Below are 12,038 nucleotides of genomic sequence, written 5' to 3'. Positions count from 1 at the left end.
TTATATCATTATGCATGGTTTTCGGATTATGTTTTGAGGCACCTAATGTAATGATTGCAAAATCCTTCCACTCCTCGATCGAAAATCCACATAACCCTCATCCATAACGGTCCCTACTCATTACAGTTTCAAACCCAAACACGGCTGCTCTTTCATTAAAACTCTCGTACCAGAGTGACGTATACAACTGTACTACGGCACTCTGAGTTATAATTCCGTAGCCAGATGTACACCAATGACCGACGTCTATGGATTTAACCGTTTTCACCCATTACTCGTAACCCTCCTACGCATACATAATTCCATTCCCGATGTTGACTCACTCCCTCATTTCCATTGTTCTTCACTGCTCTGCCTTATTCACTATTCTGTCCACCGTAAGCACTCTCTGTTTTATTTTCTTCTCATTTCTCCACTAAAACCTTGACCATTGTTGTAAGTGCATCACGCCTATTTTGCTGTAGCCGTAAACCCATTGTCTAAACAGTTTTCTCCCGTATAACTCTTTCACCAAGTGTTAAAACAGTGCTGTTAAGGCAGCCAGAGAGCTGATGGGTAAGCTATTGAGGGCAGAGCTTGAGGGCTCTAAATTTTTAGAAGGCTATCCCCAAACTAAAGGCGCTTTGCAAAAGGCCAAATGGCTCCAGTTCATTCAAAAATTCAAGGGATACCATAAGGAAGTCACAAAGGCTTTTGCTCGTTCTTTCAAAGACAACAAAGTGGAGATTGGAGATCTGAAATTTACAGTTATAGAAGGCAGTTTAGCACAAGCAACTTCATTACCTCAAACTGGGGAAAGGTGGTTCAAGAATCGATCAGTGGAAGACTAGGAATGGAAGCAAATATTGAAAAATCCAGGTATGGACACTAGTATTTTTAAAAAGGGAATCCCTGTTAGTCTTGTCAAAGAAGAATGGATAGCTTTGCTTCTGTTAGTACAAAAATTCTTTACATGTGAAGGAAGATTTGGAATTTTGTATGTTTACCATGCTAAAATTATGATGCATTTCATGGGTGAGCATGGCATTAATCTTCCTTATTTTCTACTATCTAGCCTTAGAAAAATGTGCTCAACAGTCCAAAGAAACATAAATAATATTGAGCCACATTTATACCATCACGGACTTGTCAAAATGCTAATTGAAGAACAGTTAAAGGCCAAAAGGGATACATGGGAAAGATTTCTTGTGAGGAACCACTTCCAAGAGGCAGGAGAAGCCACTGGTAGTTCACCTAAAGTGCCCAGAAAGAGTATAAGAAGAATAAGAGAAGAGGTTACCCCAGAAATTGCTGTCCAAGTAGAAACTATCCCTGAAATTGTTGTCCAAGAAGAAACTGTCCAAGACCTTGTTGAAGAAGAAATTGCTGCCCATAACTCTGAGGAAGAAATTGACCCTGAGCTTGCTGTAGATATTGACCAAATAGCCCAAGAAATCATTACAGAAACCCTGCAAGAAATTGTCCAAGAGGCTGCTCAAAAGAAAAAGGAGAGTAGGAAGAGACAAAAGAAGGATAAGGGAAAAGCTATAGCCCAAGAAACCTACCTTACTCCTGAAAATTCCAGTGAAGAGGACACTCAGCCATTTGCACATAGATTGGCCCAATTTCATGAGGCTGCCCTTTCCAAGAAGATGCAAAAACAAAAGCAAAAGCAACAAAAGGAAAAACAGAGCATCACCACTGTGAGGAGGAGCAGCAGGCTACAAAGCAAAGTGGGGGCCACAAAGATCAAAGAGTCACTCTTTATTAAATCGAGCACACCTGAAAAGGTTGCTACAAGACTTGACTTTGAGGCAAGCCCACCACATGTTGAGGTTACTCCTCCACGAGAGGAAAGCCCTTTTCAACAGGAGCATAAAATCGAATTTGAGCGTGAGCCTAGTCCAAAGAGGTCACCAGAGATTGACCCAGATCAGCAGAGAGTATATAACTACTTGGAGACATTAGAACAAGCTGCTGCTGGTCCAAGCATTGTTCTACCTCTTGAACAGCAAGTTCACTCACTTAAACAAGAAATTTTTTGAGCTTGAAGTTTTAAACCGCCACATCACACAAGAGAATGAAGCATTAAAGGAACAAGGTAAAGTGGACAAAATGGTCCACAATAATACCATGCTTCATCTGGGCCTTTGGCAAAGGAAAAACAGAAAGCTAAGGAAAAAATGCAGGAAGCTAAGCAGAGCTTTGGTCAATTTAAAATTCGGATGCTTGGTGAGGAAACCAAGAGTCAATGTGGCTACACAGAGGAAGAGGAGAAGACTAGATGTCCTAGCAGAGGCATCTCAGCAGTTGGATTAAACAATGTTTTCGTTGCATGAGGACATGCAACACCCCCGTAGTGGGGGTATGTAGAGCCTCTAACTTGCACCTAATTATCTATCATTACCTACAGCTTTTCATCACTTATCCCTCTCTTTTGCCCTATTTTCCTCATAAACCTATCCAGATCATTACATTTGATGTCTTTAAGCATGATTGGTTAACTTTGCTAATGTTTGACTGTTTGTCTAGATTTTTGACATATGCACAGAAATTCCGCAGCTGTCTGGCAATTCCACAGCCATTCAACAATTCTGCAGCTATCTAGTCATTCCGCAGCCTTTTCATTGATCTCTATGTTCCACGTGTCATTTTGAAAAATGAATCACATGGGCACATGGGAATGAAGGTGTTAAAGGTTCCTATGCTATTGGTTCCGTCAGCAACGCCACGCACACCTCCGGTCAACGTGGATCAAACTTCGGTCAACAAAGCCAGCTCAAACGGTGTTGCGTGAGCTGATAGGTCACGTCACCCCAGATGGCGATTCCTCCACGCTATGCAGGTTATGGGAGACAGGATCCAACCTTGGATTCAACCTCCATGGCGACCGTACCCTCTAGATAACACACGGACCTGTTTACGTGTTGATGTACCATTTAATTAGCATGACTGTCAGTTAATTTCTAGTTTCATGTTTTACGCAGTAGGCAGTTGTTCATACACCTATAAAATCCAGCATCTGCGCACGCTTAAGGATTAGTTTTTAGTTGCTTTGTTTATGTAATTGCTACAATTTTAGTGTGTACAGAAACTCTGTTTTGAAGCTGCTGTTTAAACACTTTTTACTATAATTTCTGCATATGAGTTAATAGAATACTGTGTTGTTTTGACTCCTTCAAGTAGCTGATATTTCCTTGGGTTTTGTGGATGGAGGGCCCCCATTCATAACAGCCTTTGTACAGTAAATTTACCTTTATGTTCTTGCCATTTCCTTCTTTTGAATTCAGCAATTTTCCTTTTCTTTAATACATGTACAGTTTTGATTTACTTTCATTGTCATCTCATTTCCAGCATTTACTTTAACTGATCAGGATTTTTTTCTGCAGGTGTTAGCCCGGGATTGTGTGTCTTTGTTGTATTTGCTTTATCTCTAATGGTATTTTCAGTTGTCATATTCATAGTTGCTGCCTTTATTCTATTTTTCTAGCTTGATTTCTAGTTTAGTTTCTCAAGTTGTATGCTAACATATTGATGGTCTCCTTATCATATGTTGTTCATCTTTAAGAGATCAGAATACTAATAAATCACAGCTTGCTTTGAGTAGTTTTTGACATATATCACTAACTCTTTCTTCACTTGTTACACATTACAATGTATGTTGGAAGCAGAATGTTGGAGAGAGGCACAGTGGTGTTATAATTTGTCATCTTAGAGCTTGATTACTTTTTAGACTTATATCTAACTACTTCTTAATCGTGTTTCACATAGTACTATGTGTTGGAAGCAGAGTGTTAGGAAGAGATGAACATTATAATTGGTCTTTAAAGTGGGTTTTCTTACCTTTTTATTGCAGCAGCATGAGTAGTGACTAGTGCCATTAGAAAGTGGTTTTTATGCTTTGCTTTTAGTTTCATTTCAAGTTATTTCTTTCAAGCTCTTTCTTTGCAAGTTTAGAAGGTAGTTAGAAACCACCAGTTACACACACTCACTCATTTAGAAACCACCATACACACACAAATCACTCATTTGTTTATAAAATCATCACTCCATCTTAGGAAGTTAAATTGACCACAACACCCCCAAACGACAAAAAGATCTAAGAGGTTACTTAAGTATATACTGTACACCTTCACTTCATCAGCTTACGAGCCCCGGGTTGACAATTTATAATAGCAATTTAGACAACACTAAATTGACTAAACATTTACTAGAGCCACCACTAGGGAAATTAGAAGGTTTGAAAATCGATTGTTTAGTTTATAAACAAAACCCAGAGATAGACTGAAGAAACATTGATCTAATTTGCACTTGGATAGAAAATGCAGTTCGAAGGCTAGCTGGCTTGACTTCAGGCTCCATATGTAAGTTTATAAAACAAAAAAATATAGACAAGAAAACAATCTATTCGCTCCCCAGTGGAGTATCCATTTTGTTATTGGGAAATCTAGTGTCCACTCGGAGCTGCTAGTCCCACTGGGACTGGTAGCTATCTTAGAAACACAAAAACTAAAACTACTTTCATTTTCCTTTATGAGAAGTAGATAAGAGAGGAATGAAGGACACCAACCTCAGTCTTGTGCTTGGTTCCTTACTCGGTTCCTCTCCCTTGTCATAGATCCTTGCCACTTTCTCCTTCGTCTACCCAGCTTCAAAGAGCACCTTTGGAATCAAAGCAGCATAACACTATCAAATAACAGATATCTACAATCATAAAAAATATAGGACCAGATATATATTGGCCACACAAATGCATATATCATCAAACATACAAGAATGTGGAGGAAAACGTGAATAGCTTTATTAATATCAAGAATAAGAAAAGAGGATTACTGATCCGAATAGAAAATGGCATCAACCCATGGTACTCATCCGCCCATATTATTCATCGACCCATGAAATTTACCCATGGTATTGTAAATGGCATCCACCCATGGTATTATAAGTTACATCCACCCATGGTATTCATTCACCCATAGTATTGTGACATCCACCCATGGTATTCATTCACCCATGGAATTGGCCCGTGGTATTGTGAAATCCACCAATGGTATTCATTCACCCATGGTATTGTGACATCCACCCATGGTACTCATCCGTATGGGAAATGGCATCAACCCATGGTACTCATCCACCCATATTATTCATCGACCCATGGAATTTACCCATGGTATTGTAAATGGCATCCACACATGGTATTGTAAGTGACATCCACCCATGGTATTCATTCACCCATGGTATTGTGACATCCACCCATGTTATTCATTCACCCATGGAATTGGACCGTGGTATTGTGAAATCCGCCCATGGTATTCATTCACCCATGGAATTGACCCATGGTATTGTAACTGAAAAATACTATAAGTAACAAGTCACATTTTGTAAAAGGACAGTTTGTCCGCCACAATGTAGCTCTTAAAATTATTCTCTGTTTTAATAAAAATATTCTTTGTGGTTTGTTTATTGGGAATTCTCATATTTTTCTTCTCGCAATTCAAGTTTTCAGATCTTGGGGGTCTCTCCTCCCAAGATCCATTTCAATCTCTTAGATCTTGGGGGCCTCCCCCAAGATCTGGATCAGTGGTATCAGAGCAGGTTATAATTCCATGGGAATGAGGGTTTGATGCATATTTCAGTTTCAAATTTTGTAGCAATATTCAACAAACTTTAGGCATGTGCTAAAACCTCCACCGAGCACTTTCTTGGGTCAAGCAGGAAGAAGTTTTTTCTCATTTTTTTGCAGGAATTTTTTTTTTGGGCGGCGACTTTGAAAATCAAATCTGAAACATTTGGTACAAAATTTACAAAAACAAATACCAGATCTGGAGAAAAGTCACTCAATTTCAAAAAAAAATGGGTCGAATCAGAGTTCGGCTGTGGCAAATATCGCTGATTTAAAATCAGCTATTTTATCAGAATTTTTGTGACGACGGAACTGTTGCAGCGCGAATCTGAGATCTCAGAGTGTCCAGATAAGGATTTCCATCATATGGGAAGAGGAAAAATGGTCCTTCTGCTTCCAAAAACAAGTTATAATAAATATTCTAAGTTATATTGACCGAGTTATGTCCATTTTAATTCTGGAGCATCATTCGGAGTGGGTTCCCTTTGGAAACATGCCCTCCCACCTTAGGCTATGTAGGCACCTACTACTTTATTAGCAACCAACATCACGGTTATGGGTCATCCACAAACATCAAAGTCCATTTGCTAGGCCGGACACTGTCAGTATCACAGTTGGTCCAATAAACAAAACCACAAAGAAACTTTTATTTAAAATAGTAATGGAAATAAACCAGCTAGGGCGATGATAGCTTATCCCTGAGAAGAGATGTGGTCGCTACATGCCTCTGAACTATAAAGGCTACATTATGGAAGACAATCTGCCCTTTTACAAAATGTTACTTGTTACTTATAGCATTTTTTAGTTACAATACCATGGGTCAATTCCATGGGTGAATGAATACCATGGGTGGATTTTACAATACCACGGGCAGATGCCATTAACAATACCATGGGTAAATTCCATGGGCAAATGAATACCATGGGTGGATTTTACAATACCATGGGTACATGCCATTTACAATACCATGGGTAATTCCATGGGTCAATGAATAATATGGGTGGATGAGTGCCGTGGGTTGATGCCATTTTCCATTTGGATCATTCCTCACTCCTTAAGAAGCAATGGTCCCCATTGCGTAAAGTTCTCTCGTGCGAAGCCTTTGTTGAATATGAAGAGCCATTGAAGATAAGGGTTTGATGTGGTTAACCCAAAACCCTGATAAATAAAGATACGAGGATAGAGATACCCTGTAATGCTTGTGACTAACTGTGATTCTGACAGTGTGCGGCCTAGCAAATGGACTTCGATGAAAAGGATTTTATGCGGCTGACCCATAACCATGATGTTGGTTGCTGATGAAGTAGCAGGGGTCTACATAACCTAGGGTGGGAAGGAACGTCTCCAAATAACCCAAGCCGAATGCTTCTATATTGAAACTGATGAATGTGAAGCAGGTGCCTACTAAAGTGGGGTGGGAGGGCACGTCTCCAATGGAAACCCACTCTGAATGGTGCTCCAGAATTAAAATGGACATAACTCGGCCAATATAACTCAGAATATTTATTATAACCTGCTTTTAGAAGCAGAAGGATCATTTTGCATCTTCCCATGAGTTGTAAATCCTTATCTAGACACTCTAAGATCTCAGATTCGCGCTGCAACAATTTCGTCGTCACAAAATTTCTGATAAAATAGCTGATTTTAAATCTGCGATATCTCCCACATCCGAACTCCAATTCGACCCATTTTTTTTGAAATTGGGTGATTTTTCGAGGGGAATTCAGATCTAGTATTTGTTTTTGTAAATTTTGTACCAAATGTTTCAGATCTGATCTACAAAGTCACCGCCCAAAAAAAATTCCTGCAAAAAAATGAAAAAAGAAAAATTCTTCCTACATAACCCAAGAAAGTGCTCTGTGGAGGTTGTATCACATGCCTGAAGTTTGTTGAATATTGCTGCAAAATTTGAAACTAAAATATGCATCAAACCCTCATTCCCATGGAATCATAACCTGCTCTGATACCACTGATCCGGATCTTGGGGGGAGGCCCGCAAGATCTAAAAGATTGAAATGGATCTTGGGGGGAGAGACCCCCAAGATCTGAAAGATTGAAATGTATCTTGGGGAAGAGACCCCCATATACATAAAGATGCAGTGGAAATAATACTTTATTTCATTAATGGAAAATATTGAAATGTGCTTACAACCAGAAATAGAAAGAAAACCAGCTAGGGCGATGGTAGCTTATCTCTGAGAAGAGATGTGTGGCTACATGCCTCTGAACTGTAAAGGCTACATTGTGGCAGACAATCTGTCCTTTTACAAAATGTGACTTGTTACTTATAGTATTTTTCAGTTACAATACCACGAGTCAATTCCATGGGTGGATTTCACAATACCACCGGCCAATTCCATGGGTGAATGAATACCATGGGTGGATGTCACAATACCAATGGTGGATTTCGCAATAACACGGGCCAATTCCATAGGTGAATGAATACCATGGGTGGATGTCACAATACCATGGGTGAATGAATACCATGGGTGGATGTCACTTACAATACCATGGGTGGATGAAATTTACAATACAATGGGTAAATTTCATGGGTCGATGAATAATATGGGTGGATGAGTACCATGGGTTGATGCCATTTTCCATTCGGATCATTCCTCCCTCCTTAAGAAGCAATGGTCCCCATTGCGTAAAGTTCCCTCTTGCGAAGCCTTTGTTGAATATGAAGAGCCACTGAAGATAAGGGTTTTATGTGGTTAACCCAATACCCTAATAAACGAAGATCCTAGGATAGAGATACCCTATAATGCTTGTGACCAACTATGATTCTGACAGTGTGTAGCCTAGCAAATGGACTTCGATGACAAAGATTTTATGCGGTTGACCCATAACCATGATGTTGGTTGTTGATGAAGTAGCAGGTGCCTACATAGCCTGGGGTGGGAGGGAACGTCTCCAAATAACCCAAGTTGAATGCTGATATGTTGAAACTGATGAATGTGAAGCAGGTGCCTACTAAAGTGGGGTGGGAGGGCATGTCTCCGATGGGATCCCACTCTGAATGCTGCTCCAGAATTAAAATGGATATAACTCGGCCAATATAACTCAGAATATTTATTATAACCTGTTTTTAGAAGAAGAAGGATCATTTTTCATCTTCCCATGAGCTGGGAATACTTATCTGGACACTATGAGATCTCAGATTCGCGGTACAACAGTTCCCCGTCACAAAATTTTTGATAAAATAACTGATTTTAAATCAGCAATATCTCCCACATCCGAACTTCGATTCGACCCATTTTTTTTTGAAATTGGGTGATTTTTCGAGAGGAATCCAGATATGGTATTTGTCTTTGTAAATTTTGTACCAAATGTTTCATATCTGATCTGCAATGTCGTCGCCCAAAAAAAATTCCTGCAAAAAAATTGAGACTGAAATATGCATGCAACCCTCATTCCCATCGAATCATAACATGCTCTGATACCACTGATCCTGATCTTGGGGGGAGGCCCCCAAGATCTGAGGGATTGAAATGGATCTTGGGAGGAGGGACCCCCAAGATTTGAAAACTTCAATTGCCATAAGAAAAATAGGAGAATGCCCAATAAACAAAACCACAAAGAAACTTTTATTTAAAATAGTAATGAAAATAAACCAACTAGGGCAATGGTAGCTTATCCTGAGAAGAGATGTGTGGCTACATGCCTCTGAACTGTAAAGGCTACATTGTTACGGACAATCTGTCCTTTTACAAAATGTGACTTGTTACTTATAGTATTTTTCAGTTACAATACCACGAGTCAATTCCATGGGTGGATTTCACAATACCACGGGCCAACTCCATGGGTGAATGAATACCATGGGTGGATGTCACAATACCATGGGTGAATGAACACCATTGGTGGATTTCACAATACCATGGGCCAACTCCATGGGTGAAGGAATACCATGGGTGGATGTCACAATACCATGGGTGGATGTCACAATACCATGGGTGAATGAATACCATGGGTGGATGTCACTTACAATACCATGGGTGGATGCCATTTACAATACCATGGGTAAATTTCATGGGTCGATGAATAATATGGGTGGATGAGTCCCATGGGTTGATGCCATTTTCCATTTGGATCAATTAAAACCAATTTCTCTAACCCAACGTCATCCTCCAGCATGAAAGCCCTTCTTTCACCTCATGAAAAGATTAGATCACCCAACAATATGATATTCCAACAAGAAACCAACAACACTTCCTTACAAGATACAAAATTCCAGCCTCTAGATCTCTTGGATGAGGGATCCATATATAGATGATTGCAGGGGGGTGAGTCAGCTTCTGGGATTTTGATTAGTGTCCTCTCTGATAGTTCTTGGTTCCACTTGGAGATTGATGATCTCTTACTCATCCCTGGGCGAATTCAGAGGGGCAAGTGTCATAGGAGAAGTTTCTGGAAGATTCTATGATCATCCACCTCAAAAACTGTCTCTACCATTTGTCCACTGTTGCCCATCACACCCTACAAAAGGGATTTTCAGTATGCATCACACCTTTTACACTGGGCAGGTGGGATGCATCACACCCTTAGCACTGAGCAACCTGTATGGTCCAGTTCTGAGCAGTTTCCTGTGGAGAACTTCTGGGAGATGATGTAATCAGTTGACCTTGTTCCATTATGGTATGAAACAACACTTTTAGGGACTTAGGAGCCCTTGGTTTATGGACATATTTGATTCCACTTGGAGATTGATGATCTCTTACTTTTCCTTGGGCGAATTCAGAGAGACAAGTGTCCTAGGGAAGTTTATGGAAGATTCCAAGATCATCCACTTAGCGAACTGCCTCCGCCATTTATCTACTCTCATCCATCACACCCTATAGAAGGAATTTTTAGTATGCATCGTACCCCCCGTGTGTAATAGGTGCGATGCATCTCACCCTCAGCACTAAGCAATCAGTATGGTCCAGTTTTGAACAGTTCTGAGCAGTTTCCTGTGGAGAACTTCTGGGAGATGATGTAATCAGTTGACCTAGTTCCTTTAGGGTATGAAACAACACTTTTAGGGACATAGGAGCACTTGGTTTATGGACATGTTTGATTGGGGTTTCAGTGCCCAACAATGTCTATAACAGAAATGATTGCATAAATTTTTTATGCAAAGACGGACCTCTAGAGAGGGGTGGTTAATATGTGGAGTTTCTAGCGATCGGACAAGTTTCCACGCATAGTTGCTTCTGGGCACTTGTATGCGTCCACTGAAACATAGTTTATGAAATACAATCCTGAGTAAAATGATTGGGTTGTTCAAAGTGTTCTTCCTACACAATTTCGTGGTATTGGGTGTACTGCAGAGTGGTGTGGCCATATTTTTGTGTGTAAACACACTATCCACTCTCGTCGTCAAGTTTTTTATTTTCTGAACCCGTCCACTAACGATTTGATCAACGTACCCAAAAGCTTTCCTAGGGTAACTATGTCTGCTACAACCATGGAGATCTAAATGTAATCTCCCACTGAAAAGGTTTTCTTTGTATTTTTCCTTTCATTTAATTCGTTTTTATAAAGATTCATCCTATTCTATGAATGTTAGTATGGCAGAAATTCATCCCCTTCTATGTAAACTCTTTAGTTTTGATCACGGGTAGCTCCATTTTGCTCGCCTTCCATACGAGCAACGACAGGCCCGAAGGAGTAACGAAGAGGCAGTACGTGCTGGGGTTTGTCTTGACACTAGGCGCAACTACCCTATATGGTTTCATTATTCCGTTGATTGAGCTGAGCTACAAAATAACAAAGCCCAAAATAATGTATGTGCTTGTTATGGAGATGCAATTCATAATGTCTTTTTCGGCTACTATTTTCTGTACGGTGGGAATGTTCATTAATGGAGACTTCCAACCTCTTCACAAGGAGGCCAAGGAATTTGGTGTGGGGAAGATCGATTACTCCATGGCTCTCTTATGGAGTGCAGTAGCATGGCAGCTATTTTACATTGGGATCTTCAGCGTTACATCCCTGGCGAGCTCTTTGTTGAGTGGATTCATCATTGCTGCTATGATTCCCGTGACAGAGGTACTGGCGGTGGTTTTGTACCATGAGGAATTCAGTGCAGAGATGGGCATGGCACTTGTGCTAGCTTTGTGGGAATTCACGGGGAATACTATGGCTATTTGAAACAACAACCTCCTATCTGCATCCCTAGGCAACAAAAAATGCCAGAAGGCCGCTTAGAAAATGCACATGCAGATTAGTCCATTAATGATTTATGAAGAATGTTGAAGAATTATCTAACATTGATGGTAATAACGAATTGTGCTTCAATGCAGTCTTGAGGTTGATCTTAACCTGGTAATAATGAATTGTAATAATGAATTATGCTTCAATTCAGTATTGAAGTTGATCTTAATTAGCTATGTGGAGGATGCTTTCATGATAAGATGGTGAGAAACTTCAATTAATTTGAATGGATAGTGAACTT

At 40.0% G+C, this 12,038-nt stretch overlaps 1 pseudogene; it reads left to right on the top strand.

The window, feature by feature from the left end:
- LOC149187872 (purine permease 3-like) overlaps positions 1-11,829 on the top strand; it is a 37,335-nt pseudogene extending 25,506 nt beyond the window's left edge.
- The last annotated feature ends 209 nt before the right edge of the window (positions 11,830-12,038 follow it).

The sequence above is a fragment of the Pinus tabuliformis genome, chromosome 3_1 (assembly GCF_031772625.1).
Source record: "Pinus tabuliformis cultivar Carrire ecotype Pingquan chromosome 3_1, CPIR1, whole genome shotgun sequence".
Classification (NCBI taxonomy): Eukaryota; Viridiplantae; Streptophyta; class Pinopsida; order Pinales; family Pinaceae; genus Pinus; species Pinus tabuliformis.
The sequence above is the reverse complement of the archived record's forward strand: the minus strand, read 5'-3'. Positions and strand labels throughout refer to the sequence as shown.